At 44.9% G+C, this 8,689-nt stretch overlaps 1 long non-coding RNA gene across 5 annotated transcripts in view; it reads right to left on the reverse strand.

The window, feature by feature from the left end:
- Positions 1 to 8,689, reverse strand: part of LOC131580660 (uncharacterized) — a 37,268-nt gene that overhangs the window by 27,606 nt on the left and 973 nt on the right. For all 5 annotated transcript variants that reach the window (XR_009277913.1, XR_009277914.1, XR_009277910.1 and 2 more), the window contains exon 2: positions 3,390 to 3,550. This is a non-coding gene — a long non-coding RNA (uncharacterized LOC131580660). The remainder of the gene's footprint in view (positions 1 to 3,389; positions 3,551 to 8,689) is intronic.

Consider the following 8,689-nt stretch of genomic DNA (forward strand, 5'->3'; position numbering starts at 1 on the left):
ATCTGTAAACCTTGGCTTTACAAGGCCTCAGATTTCTCACAAGGGATAGTGTTGTTTAGCTGCTCTGTTCAACAGAGAAGGTGACTCAGAACCTCCCTTCCTGCATTGCCCGGTGTTTATTTTCTGTTCCCCTTCTGAGCTGTGCCAAACCCCAAGAGCAGCCCCACAGATAACCTCCCACTGAGGCAGGGATGCTGCAGCCACAGCAGCACAGCCTAAGAGCCCTGCCTGTCACTACACACCAGAAGATAACCTTCACACCCCTGTTCCTTTCTGCACAGGGACTCCCATAACTATCAGGAAAGGTAGGTGAAGTGCAGAGGTGTGAGAGCTGAACTCAGATCTATGGGACAGTGACCAACAGCACTGGCAACCAGCTCCCAGGCACGGAGTCAGCTCTTTATGGCAGCAGGAGGAACAAAAATGGTAATGTTCATGTGCAGTGTTTGTTCATGCCTGAAACTTGGGAAGCCAGTTTTCCTCTGCAACTGGAGAGCATAGGAGTCTCCACAGGGCCACTGCAGCTGGGAGAGATGTCTGCCTCTCATTCTACCTGTCTCTGGTAAATGTGGGAGACTATAGCTCAGCTTGCCAGGGCCCTCCCTTTCTCTGGCAAGAACAGCCTGGCAGCTTCCTCTCCGCTGGACTTGGGGGACAGCAGTCAGTCTGCAATGTTGAGGAGCCCTAAACCAGCTCTGGCTGTGATCAGACAAGAACTGCAGGCTATAGTGGTCTCCCACGTCAGCTTCCTGGCAGAAAGACCAGTTCCCCCTGTGCTGTGATTTTAGTAGTGCTAGTGCTTCTCAGTGTAAAACAACTTCTGTTACTGGCATGTGCCCATGCCTGCATTAATCTTGTACTTCTTGTACATCTTCATGCCACTGTGCCTTGTCTGTTCTTCGTTTATGCTGTCATGTGTATAATGTGTCCTAGAGCAGGCATGGAAATTACTTGTTCCCAGTATTTGCTTTTGTGCAGTTGTCAATTGTGTTTTCAAGCTGGTTGAGAAATAACATCAATACACCAAATGGTAAATTCATACAGCTTTTCTTTTCAAATATGTGTTGTCAGGCCTCCCATCAGGAGCTGATATTACTTAGATAATACATGTCTGATGGGTAAAGTATTTGTTCCTCAAAAAAAAAGGTGTGTGATCGTGTTTTTTTTCAATCTGCAGAGGGTAGCCTTCCAAACTGCACTGTGCCAGCTGTGCCTTAAAGTGGTTAAAATCTTTGGGAAGATGTTTGGAAAAGTATAAAGTGCTTTGAAGATATATCAGCAGTTATCCCTGTGAAAAACAAGGTTCACTCTCCTGGTAAAATTGAAAAGGTTTAATAAAGACGATAAGAAACATAGATAATAAAGTAAAGAATAACTGCTGGGTGCTTGGCACTCTGCCAAGAGCACATTTGGTGTTTCAGGAACACCCTTTATATACCATTTCTATTGCATCACCTTGATGCATCTTCAGACTTTTCCATTAACTAGTTTACATCTTCCAGGAACTATTTTGCATGGCCACTCCTTGGATCCACCTTTTTAGAGCATGAGCATTTCTTGGCTTGTGGTTTTAATTCCCTTCTTATCATCTTTTAATTTGGGCTTTGGCTCCTGCTTTCCACAGGCGGTGAGTGTTGATAGCAGCTAGGTCCCATCATCTGTTCACTGGGGGTTATCCTAACTGGGCAGGCAGTTCAAACATACTATATCGACTATTACCACTTATGCCTAATTTTTTGCTAATAGCAGGAGAGACAAAAACTACATTCACACAGCAAAGCCATTCGAACATTATACATATAACATTCATCTTAATACTTGTGAAAAGCCAATATTATACCATCACTGTTATTTATGTTGGCACTAGCAATGGATGTGGTCAGAAGCCCACTCTGGCAGGTGCTGTGGGTGCTCCTGATTTAGAGTCAAGGGGGAAGGAAGCAGTGTCCTAGCTGTGATTTCAAAGCACAAGTGAGGCAAAGATTCACGGATGTGTGCAGGCATGGCAGTGATGTCTGAGAGGAAGCTCAGGCATCTGGCAATAAGCAGCCCCAACCAGCCGTGGCCATCAGCAAGAAAAGCTCCTGGTCGTGCCTCTTCAAGAACATGATGCCATAGCCTTAACAATGAGCAAGCCTAACTTTTCATGTGTTCATTTTCTTTTATGTGTTCAAGGAACAAAATACACAATACACAAATACAGCCAAGCTTCTAGTTACTTATCAGCCTGTTTTGGTTTACCAGTAGATGTCAGTCAGCACTACTCACAACCCTTTGCACCTACAGTCCCTTCTCTTCCATTTTCAATGGACAGAACAAATCTGTCATTTGTTTTAGTGAGAGGAAACTGAGATACAGAAACATTCCCTTTGTGGTTACAGAGAAGACAGAAGCAGAATCCATGGCTTCCAAAAGGTAATTTATGTTATTAGACCTTCACACTTGAGTATTTGTTGCAAACTTTATCTATCTCAGGCAGGTTTTAATTCTCCCTACAACCTGTAAAAAGGGGGTTTTTACAGGTTTTGCTCATTTTCTTCCAGTCTTGTGAAAAGTTTTTAATGAGTGCTATTATTAGTGTGGAGCTGCTGCTAACTGTTCAATCTTAAGCACAGAAAGTTGTTAGCTGGAGGCTGCCCTGCCCCTGTTTTACAAACACACCGTAGCAGGAGTCACTTAAAAAGAAAAGAGGAACATCAGTGAACAACTATCAGTATTCAGAGTTTATCAGCAACTAATGAAAAAGGAAGGAGAGAAGCCAGCACCTCATGATCTAGCCGATTACAAACCCAGATGATGTGCCATCCTTTTGCTGGTCACAGAAACCCTAATTCCAGGTCTCCAAACATGAAAGCAAGGAGGCTAGGAGTGCGAGAGCAGTAAAAGTAGGAGGAATTACAGTGAATACCATGTCCAGCCCCCATTCCGGGCTCAAAAGACGAGGGATATGATAATGTGAATGTGCTGGGTTTTGGGGAGACATGGAGCGGTTATGGCCCTGCTAATGGCCCCTTTTCAGAGGTGGCAAATGCCAGGCGTAGCTCATTGCCAGCCAGCCATGCTGTATACCTGCCAGGCACTCAGGCAGGTGACAGAAGGGTGCCGGCCCTGCGGGGTGCGGTGAGATAAAGCCCAGCCCTGGATGAAGAGTGCTGAAGGAGGAGTGCAAAAGTTCAGTTGACAAAACAATGTCTGCTCAGCGCTGGGTCTCCAGCCTGAATCAGCCAGCTTTGCTGAGGCGTGCCATAGCAAGTTACCAAGACAGCCTGTGTGCATGGCAGTAACAGGGCTCTGCAGCACAGGAGGTCCCAAACAGCTCTGGATGCTGCTGTTTCCTGGCCACTGCCGTCCCCAGAAGATAGCAGTCGTTACTCTGATGGTACACTCACCTCTAGTTGCCAGAAGGCACAGCAGCCTAAGAAACAGCCACTCAGAACAACATGCAAATCAGGAACTTGAAGCTGGTTTTGCTTGTGCTGCCTGAGAAGGGACTGGGAAGCCATCTCAAGTGATCATTTCTATTGGCTGTGAGTCTCCATGGGGTCCCCTTCTGCAAAAATCATCAGAAATAATAGTAAAGGGCGAGCTCAGAGAGCAAAACTCCCTATCTGTGCACACATACACCTGCAGACATATTGCTGTAATGTTGCAAACCACCCAGGTTGTTCAGACATGTCTGGAGTTCACAAAGAGAACAGGCTTTGAAAGCACATATAAAGACCTCTGGGAAAGACAAAAGGACAGAGCTTCTTCTCAGTTTCCTATTTTCACATTTTCCAATTAAGAAGTGTTACAGCAACAAAAGATGGTATGCTTTCTGAATCCTTTCAGGAATACTGCCTCTTCTGCCTCAAAGAGTTTTATTCTGTTCAGGCCCAAGAGCAGCCATGCCACCAGCAGGCATTCTTTACCATGAAGAGAATTGAATGACCTTATTGTAAAACAGAACAGATTGTACTTGCTTCTGTTCTCTTACCAAATACTCATGAAGAAGGAGAGCTATGCCCAAATGAACTGTTCAGCAATTGGACACCATGACCTATGTCCAGGTGCAGTGGTCAGGGTTCTTGTCATGACACACAACAAGGTACACCAGCTAGAGACTTCTCATATCTCCTCCATCCTTAGCCTGGTGACCATGGGTTGTTTATGAATGTGTGTTTTCACATGCTTTAGGAGATGACACTGTTCAATTTCTTGTCCTGTCCCTCCTCTGTGGGTCATTAAGATTTACTCATTGCCCCTTCTCTCCCACTCAGAGTGCCTGGAGGAGCTAGATGTGCAACTGCCCTGGTGAGAAGATAAGCTCAGTGAAATTAACACTTGCCATTCTGGTGTTCTACACCCAGAATCTCACTCTCTATCCAGACCCACCTTGGCATTTCTCGTACTCCCCCTGCCTCTCCTGATCATCCAGCCCTAGGACATCTCACTGGCCTTCAGTGGCTCCTGGGTGACCCTTGGCTCCCTCTGCCCCTTTTGCATGCACTTGTCATCTCCACTTATACAGCCATTTCAAACATAGGAGAGAAAAATTAAGTCTGGAGAGGAGCAGAACAACACAGTCAAAAAACCTGAGATGCCCTGGCCAAGACAAACTTCAGGCACTGGCTTTACTGAAAAAGCCAAATCTAGATGAGTTGGGACACAGTGGAACATAACCAGTGAGGCCAGATGGAAAGCGAGTACAAAGAACTCTGACCTGAGTAGTTTAGGAGTGTTCTGCTTTTTCCTGTGGCATTACGGGTGACTTGTGCAACCAAGTGCTTCCTTCTCTTTGTTCTCCTCTCTGTTACTGTCTTCATCTTCAAGATGAAAATCCAAACAATTAGTCTGGCTTTCTGTTTTGCGTTATCTTTGATAACACTTGCTACCTGGTGATTCCTTGCTTTTCTTCCTCAGTTTACTTCTTTATAAATGTGATTTTCCTGCAGTCTGCATCAGAGTAGGGGACAGCTGAGATTTCTGAGCCTTTGCACTTTTTCTTTCACCTACTGTCATGCTCTGCCCTGTGTCATGGCACAGTAGTTCTCTGTCAAGGTCATATAGCACTGGTGGGCCTCTAGGAAGGCACAAAAGAAGGGAAGAGTTATGGGGGAGACAGAGCCACTTTCCTATATCTCCTTCTGCAGAATGCAAGCTGTTTGCTGAAATGGTATCTCACAGTCTTACTGTTGTGTATGGTCCCGTGGGGGAAGAACACTCTGCAACTCTGGGGGAAGAACACCTACTGCAAAAAAATAAAAAATAAAAATCTGAATGTGTTCAGGGCTGCCACAACAAATACTAATGGCAGCAGCTCAGGCCTTGAGAGTGGATAAAAGTTAAACTGTTTTTAGGAATGTCTCATAGGGCAGCCTGGACTTTGCTCCTGAGGAAGGAGGTGAAACACCTACGTAACAATGTGTATGTCAACATTCATGTCTAGCAAGGGAACTGACCTCTGCAGAGCTGAGTTGGGACAGATAAAACACAGTTTAATCCTGTTAGCCTCCTGCAGGCACTGAGGCCCTCAAAAGGGAAGCAGAAGGATGGAGCGCCCATTCCTGACTCACAAATAGCAAGACAAACTGTACTTGAAGGAGTCCTGCTCAGGAGCTTGGGTTGAGTATGGGAGAAAATTGTACTGGGGATTGTGTGTTGTGGCCTCAGTGCTTGGTGCACTTCTTGGTCTGAAGTCCTAGGCTTTGTCCCAAAGGCTTGAGAACACTGTAGGCATCTCTCCCAGACCTGCTTGCCTAGAGAGGACATGGGAGCTTGCTTTCTCCTTAGCAGGCTCCTGAACACACTACTAACAGCAGCAAGTAGGAGCGATAAAAATCTGAGCACATTTATGATGTCATCTTTTTAACTCCTGAAGAACTGTCATGGTGGTTTAGATGCACTATGCACTTTATCTGTGACATCCTTAGCTGATTACTTGCTTTACCAGGTAGTACCAGATTACACCAGATGTGTGTAATTCTGTTGGTCCTGTAGTTCAAGTGTTCATGATTTCTGTCAGAATGAAGCCCATGATATCTCAGTATAGTGTACTAGTTAAATACTGATTTCCTTTACTCTTAGATTTGCCTGAGCCCTTTCTTATCTTTATCGATTAACAATTTGGAGCTATGAATTCAGATAATGGACTAAATGATTAACAAACTTGACAGAGTCAGTTTTCTTCTACATAATCTGCAAGTCTTACAAAAGTCAACTTCTCCAAGGCAAGCAGCACTTTAACCAAGTAAGGGAGGCCAGTCAGCACTAGCTTTGACATGATGAGCAATCAGGGCGGAAAAAGCACAATGAGTTTTTTTTGTGCCTAGGGTGGTAAATTTGTAGATGCACCAGATTTGGTACATGTGTACACGTCTGTACAGGGTGTGTCTTTTGGAATGGTTTACTGGAGCTTTTGGAAAAGAAGAGCCCAGGAAGTATCACTCAACCACCATGTCTGATATTGCTGTCTGCTGCATTGATCTCAGAGCTGCTTTTGTACAGTGAACATTAGGATCTGCTTATTGATGAATTCAGTAGAGAAGGCAATAGTACTAATAATCGTACATTTCCTCCTGGACATATTTCTTATGCACACTCTTGCTGGTTCAGGTCCCTGAAATATTTTATGAGCTTTATGAAATTCAGCATTAAGTAGGATTAAAAAACACCCTGGATCCTCAGGTCAATGAGAGGAGCATGCTAAACAAAGCAGTGGAGAAACAGCAGGACTCCTCAAAGCCTCACTTTATGCTCACTTTCCTCATGCCCACGATGGTATCATGGTCCCTCCTGCTCTGCTACCCTGTAGTGGCAGCCAAATCAGAGGCTCAAGGCAGCAGCACCTCAGGAGCAAAAGCAAAGGTCTCAAACCTGTGCTAAAACTTGCATGAGATCTTAAGCATGACCCAGGCTGTTCTTTCCTTGCTATCATAACTTATCAATTTGAAGCCTGTAGCATTATTTGTTTAATGTCAGTAAATGCACCAGGGCATTGTAGCTTGGTGCTTTCTAGGGCTTTACACTGGGCTGATCCTTTCGGTGTCTTTCTGTGAAAACCACATCCTTTAATCTGCAGTAAAGCCTGACAGTTTACAGGGCAAATGCCCCTTTCAGTGGATGAGGAGCACAAAGCATTGCTGGTGGGCACACCCACCAGCCTACAGAGTGGTGGGCAAGAGAAGAGTACAGTAACATCAGGCTGTCATCAAGCTTATTGTATTTGTCTTAAATAACTACAGCCCTGGCCACTGTTTTCTATCCCTGTACTGGCAGAAACCTCCCTCAGCAACAGTATGAGCTAGATAACTGGATTAGTAACATGATACAGTTGAAAAATATTCCTAACTGGGGTGGAAGATGAAACAGGCTCTCCTTGAAGAAACCTGGAAGACTGCTGCTTGAAGAATGGGCTAGAGAAAAGACAGAGCCTCCAGCCAGATCCTGTATTTGGCAGATTTAGTTCCTCCCCATATCTGGGGTCTCTGCTCATTTCTTTGTCATTGGGATGAGCTTAGGCACAGGGGACAGAGAAGTGGATTTTCTATTCCATGAAGTGTGGGAGGAACAGTAGTGTTTCCCAAAATTACCAGCATGAAGGCACCTACCACCTTTGTCTGAGGAGCAAATGTGCAACTGAAGCTGTCAAGAATAACCTGAACTTTTAGTTGTGCTCCTCAAGTGAGCTGTTCTCCTGCACCACTGTGCAGGCACTATGTGGATCAGCAAGTTCATGACTCAGAAAATTCTCACCTTTGTTCCCAAGCACACAGGCTCTGTTTGTCTCACTGTTATAGGCACATGACAAGGAAAAATTGCCTCTGCAGCTTGTTGAGGGGTAGTGAGTATTTAGGATTGAAATATTTTTGGAGACAGAGATGTGCATGCTTGGTGAAACACTAGGGCAAAAGTCTTCAATGTAGGCAGATTTTCCTCGAAAGAGGAAGTTAAATCACACAGGAAACATGAACTCAAGTCCATTTCTGACCCATAGAGTGACTGAAGATAACATTCAGCAAGCCTATAGCAAAACCTGCTCTTCTGAGAGATCTCTAGGGCTATTTCAATACCCCTATAAACCTACCCACTGACTCCTCATTGCAGAGCAATGCAGCTTCATAGGATGTGGGTGTCTTTTGCCTAGTGCATCAATGGCATTGATCATTGAATATCATGCATATCAACATACCCAGAGGAGGCAGGTGCTGGAAAAGGGAGAGGTGAGCCTTTGGAGTTTTTTATTATTGTTATTGATTGGATAGATAGAGGTATCTTTTACCCTAGCTGAGCCTTAAATTGATCTAGCAAAAGATGTTAGGAAAAAAGCAATGCTGTACAGTGCTGCAGAAGGCAGTCAAACCAGAGGCAATTAATATGGTGACTTGGCAGCTTTGCCATAAATAGTATTTATAAATCATAAAATTGGGTTTTTCCTGCATTCAAAGTACCAAGGAACCTGGGGAGATAGAGCTTATTTATAGACAACAGTGCTTGGGAATGGGAAGACAAGAAGAAGGCTTGACCTCAAACTGAAGGAACTCCGATATTCCTGATTTCACACGTTCTCCTAGCTGGGAACACGTGGCAGCACAGAGAGACAGCCTGATGGACAACGCGTCACCCCAGCAGGATGTCCTGACCCCCTCTGGGCCTACCAAGGAGCGCAGTGCCACGGAAGAGATCGGAGCGGCAGTGTCACCCTGGGAAG

Source organism: Poecile atricapillus, chromosome 6 (assembly GCF_030490865.1).
Source record: "Poecile atricapillus isolate bPoeAtr1 chromosome 6, bPoeAtr1.hap1, whole genome shotgun sequence".
Classification (NCBI taxonomy): Eukaryota; Metazoa; Chordata; class Aves; order Passeriformes; family Paridae; genus Poecile; species Poecile atricapillus.